The sequence below is a fragment of the Rhinolophus sinicus genome, chromosome 10 (genome assembly GCF_057876585.1).
Source record: "Rhinolophus sinicus isolate RSI-liver-muscle chromosome 10, RSI-T2T, whole genome shotgun sequence".
NCBI lineage: Eukaryota > Metazoa > Chordata > Mammalia > Chiroptera > Rhinolophidae > Rhinolophus > Rhinolophus sinicus.
This window is the reverse complement of record NC_142510.1, coordinates 14,512,887-14,518,229: the sequence shown is the minus strand read 5'-3', so window position 1 is coordinate 14,518,229 and position 5,343 is coordinate 14,512,887.

The window sequence follows — 5,343 nt, the reverse complement described above, 5'->3', positions numbered from 1 at the left end:
CTCCAAGCGTCCAAGTTTGGTCTCTTCCACCAGAGGGGCCTCCAGGGGTTACAGCCAGACGTGTCACCTCCGCCAGATGTGTCACCAAATGGGGTCCAGGAGGCTGCACCCCACAATGCTTGGCAATGCTCTATCACTGGAACATTGAAGACCTTTTTAAAATACAGCCTCTTAGAAGCAGCTGAAGGAGTAATTTGAACACTATTTGCATGGCTCCCTCTGCAAACTTCCTGAACTGGGGGATTCTTTCTGGTGAGTAAGTCCAGAGGATTCTCTGGCTGCCCCAAGGGCTCCCTGAGCCTTCTCAGAGATCCAGCCCAGGGACAGCAATTGCTGCTTAGTCATATTTCTGTATCATGAGATCTTTGCGTGTGCATGCAAAATAGTCTCTTTCTTTGAATTTCTTCTTCCAAATTTAGCTAAACTAAAAGTATTCTCTACTATTCTTGATTATTTATTATTAGCTTGTGATGTTAAAAATTAGCCAGTTTTATGGAATTGCACAGTGAATTATTTGTTTTTCTAGAAATGTTTAGAAGTTTATTTTAAAAACAAAAAATTCAATATACTTTAGTTCATTCGATAATTCATTTAAATGAACTGAATTCCTTTTGGGCTTCAGAAAATCAGCTTTTCAAAAATAAGTTTTAATACAAGAGTGAGTCATTTATATTTTATTAATATTTCAGAGTTTTAATTATTGAATTAAAATCAGTGTTTCAATTTTCCTATTTTTATAAGCTGTATGCTTAATTTTTTAGTTTTTCAGGGCAACTTGTTTTAGAAAATTTTAGAAGATTTCCGAAGGCCTTCACATTTTTCTAATCCATTTCTGGAAGCCATAAAGCCTTTATAGTCTCCTTAAATATTTTATATTTAATAGATTCAGTTTTTGTAGCTCTTTATTTTGAAATAATTTTAGATTTACAGAAGAGTTGCAAGGATGGAACAGAGTTCCCATATACTTTTTCCCCCACTTTCCCAAGTGTTAATATTGTATGTTTATAAAAACAAAGACATTAACATTGCAATAGTGATATTTACTTAAACTACAGTCTTTTTTCCCCTGAGTTTTTCTATAGTCCTTTTTCTGTGCCAGGAATAGATTTCATTTTTACAGATATTTACTTTCCTACATATTTATTAAATCCAGAATGTCATCAAATTCACAAGACTAATACTGGTCAAAAAAAAAATTGCCACTAATTAGGCAGTACAGCGACTGTCTCAGTCATGTAGTCATGTATCTTGAGTGTCCTCATCTTCTGCCTAAGTGTCTTGTTTGCACGGAGAGGTTACCAAATGGAGCAGTGGTGCCATGTATACCTCACAATGCTTCTCCCGACAACACCTAAGTTATGCAGAAAAAAAAGCACAAGGATTTAAAAAAAATAAGCTCGTGTTAAAAAAAAAAGTTACCGTCTTCATTATGTTAGCGTCAGATTGTACTCGAGAAGTTAGGTACAGCGGCCTATGATTTGTTGGCAAAGATGAAATGCCTCACACACTTGCAGACACCCATTCTACGCAACCATGTAGAATTTGTCAACACTGCACTTGGGACTGAAGAAGCAAAATCAGTGAACACACTGACCCGTGACATGACAGAGACACACCAACCAACAAAACCTCCCACTTCCAATTGCTGAGTCCGCAGGCATATTATTATCTGGCTGCTCCGTTAGTTTCACCAGTGAGAAAGCCATTTTATGGGCAAGAAGCGACCCAGCCGCAGGGAACAGACAGGTAGGTCTGATCTGGTCCAGCGCGGCCATCGACAGGGAGCCATCGGCCAGCTCATGGAGTCGGAGCAGTCCCCACCCATTTTTATCTTCGTGATGACAGACAGGAGCAGACCCCTGCTCTATTTCATACTGCAGGGCATTGACTGGCAAAGGACACGTTTTTTCAAAAACTTACAAGCTACAGCTCGAAAAGAGTTGTGAATAATTTTACCTCTAGTAAAATTATTACTAGATGGTTATTGGCTGAAAAATCGATAACTGGACTGACACCTGGGAACATCTGTGCTAAAAAGTTGTGAGGACCATGTAAAAATTAATGTGTAGTGAGCGAATGTGTGGCTTTGCAGCAAAATCCAACTTGGAAAAGTGAAAATAGTGATTTAGTAATATGTTTGGTCAGTGTTCATTTGAATCCTAAACAAAGTTCACGAGAAACAAAATGCAACAGCATCACGGTGAAATAATTTGATACGAAAACGTTTCAATGGGATGGGGTGTCCTGGGCCCGTCATCTTCAGGACTGGCGACATCCATGGAGGAAAAGGAAGCCCTGGGCTTGAAGAAAGAAGCATTGCTCCCTTGAGGAAGAATTTAAAACACTGCGTCAGCCGATGGAAGAGTGAGGAAAGTTTCTCTCCATTCGAGTCACACCTGCTGCTCCATTTGCTGCCACAGCCAGTGTGAGCGAAGTCCTTCCCGGATTTTGTTTTGTCTCCTCTGTTCACAGCGTCTGTCAAGCCGACGCGCTCCATTAAATGAGAAGAAAGAAAGGAGCGGCCACCTGGAAGGAATCGAGGCCCGAATGTCTCCGACAAGAATTGTTCGGATCTCTGTCACGTGGGAAACCAGTATCAAAAAGTCATACTCATCAAAATGAGAATATCCTATCTGGAAGTTTCTAAGTCAATATTAGTGTCTTTTCTAATACTTAGCATCTTAATTGGGTGTGCCTATATAATAGCAAGGAAAACATAACACCTTTTTTCTTATCCCGTCTGGCTCCTCCCAGCGCCCTTCCCTTCCTGGAGGGGCTGTGGGGGCTTTTGCGCTCCTCTCCTGGGAAACTGCTGCTTCTCTTGCTCTTTCCTTCTGTTCCTCTCCCCCACACTGTCTCACAGTGGGGACACTCGGCACACTCCTTCCTTTGATGCTGCTTCAAAGTCTTGTGCTCCCTGGCAGCCCCCCTGCTGCTGCCCTGGAGGGTGGGGGCCTGGCCCTGGTTTGAGAAGTCTTGGCATGGTAGTGGTAAGTGAATGGAGGCTTGATGCCCCTGGTTTTCAGTTCTTCTGAACCTAGAGTCTGTCTCCAGGCCTGTACAGGGACCATTGCCCACCCCTCAGTCGGCTGTGCTGCCCCTGCCCCAGGACCCTTTCCTGAGGCCCCAGGAGACCATGCTGTTTGCGTCTCCCCATCCCTCCTCTGCAGGAACCTCCATTGGTCCTGCCTGTGCCGCTGGTGTTGTCCAGGGTGGTTTTGGAAGAGAGATGGGTGTGCATTTGGGGCCTGTGGTTGGGGGATGCCACCAACCTTCCCTGCAGTAACAGCTTCTTACCGTAAGTGTGCTTAGGGTGATCTTGTGATTCACAGTAAGACACTGACACAGGCCAGAATTGGGAAGACCCATTCCCTGGGTGAGGAGTGGCCTGGCCCAGGGAGGCAGGGATGCAGAGCTGTATCCGCTGATGTTTCAGAAGCCTGTCTGCCTCAGGCCTGGTTGGCTTGGGGGGCCATAGTGTCTGCAGGGAGCGTGAGCAGGCAGGGCCACCCTCTCCTCCCCTGCACCCACCACCACGTCACATGGAACCCTTTTCGTGCCCAGTCCATGGTAATTGTGTCCCAACTGGCATCCCCATCTCGAACCAGCCATGGAAGTGCTTTGTTTTACTGTCTTTTTAAAGATTAAATGTGGCCATTTTAAAGAGAACAATTCAGTGGCATTTAGTGCATTCGCAATGGCCTGCAGCCACCACCTCTAATTTCACATTTTCATGACCTGAAAGGAACCCCGTGCCCATGAAACACTTGCTCCCACTCCTCCCCATCTCACAGTTTTTGAAAAGGTAAAATGCGTACCTAGTAAAAATCAATGCATATGGGATTTTTTACAATGGGGATCCCCCTGCGTCCCCAGGGAACACCACGTGGCTGCATGCTTGTTCAGGTACCGCACTTGTGCACTCTTCCCCACCCGGCTTCTTCCCTGGTTTCCATCTCATGAACAGCTAGCTACCCAGTGTTCCGTGACTGGGGACCGTCTCTCTCCCCTGCTCAAAACCCTCTTCCTCTTTTAAGACCTTGTTCAGAGATCACTGCCCTGGAGGCTGCCCAAGCCGCCCCAGCCCCTCTCTCCTCTGTATCCCATCTGTTCAGTAACTGCTTTTCCAGTTTAGCACTGGGACATCATTGTCTAGCCCCCTGGCTGTGAGCTCATGGAGGATAGGAGCTCTTTTCCTCAGTTTTTTATCCCCAGAGCCTAGCTCGGTGTCTGCACTCAGTAGCTGCTCACTCAATGTCAGATGAGTGGCTTAGGGTGGAAGACAGGGCCCAGAGGTTGTGAACCCTGACAGGTGGAGGTGAGGAGGTTGTGCTGGCCTCCAGGGTGCCGAGCCCTGCTGAGAACCTGCTGCCTGTGCCAGGCTGGGCGCCAGGCCTGGGTTTACTGTAAACCGGCGGGATCCCTCCCTCCCTCCCTCCCTCCCTCCCTCCTAGGGAGAGAGCTGCACACCGCCCCCTGGTGGTCAGGGCACCCTCTACCAGTCACAGCGTGGGTGCCAGGTCCTGCTTGTACCATGCTGTATTTACCTTTAGGACATTTTTTATAAAAATAAAATAACTGGTTATCATTTTATAAGCCCTAATTTTTAAGTGATTAAAAAAATCGCCTTTATTCATTCCCCACCCCCACTAGCACAACTTTTTTTGTTCCATCTCCTCCCAGACTTCCCTGGGCCACATGTAGCTCTTTCTAGCCAGGTCAAGAGAGCAGGGGGCCATGTTCTGGTGTTATGCCCCCTCTGGTGTGTCATCATGGGGACTAGGAAGAATGCGACTGTCCACAGGGAGAGGGCGGCCTGCTGGGATGCCCTGTTGTCTGCAGTTTCCTGATGTTCTTGAGAAGGCCCAACATCAGGCTGCCCTACTCTCTTCTTTATTCTTTGAAACGGCTTCCTCAGATACGTTCATCTTTCCAATCATCTGAGGCTGTTTGGAATCTTATCCTTGGTCTTTTTCTCCCCAGGTATCCCCCTTCTTTCCCTAAGGTCCTACAAAATGCCATTGGCCTTCTCGCTGTCATGGTCTTTTAATGGGACTGTGGGCTCTTTTGTCCCTATTAAAACCCTCAGAGGAGTCAGGATCCACAGGTCTCTCTGTTCCTCCCTGTCAGGGTCTCTGATGTGAGTTTCCCAAAGCCCCGCCTTCTTTATTCCTGGAAATCCCCATCTGCAGTGACAGGCCAGTGGCTCATGATGCTGTGGTTTTAAGCTGGGAACTTAGCTGGGAGGAAGAAGGCAGAAGTGCGTGTCCCTGGCCATTCCCTTCCATAGCCCAGCCCAGCCCAGGACCCTGGTGGGTGCTGGGAGGCCTAGGGGAAGGTGAC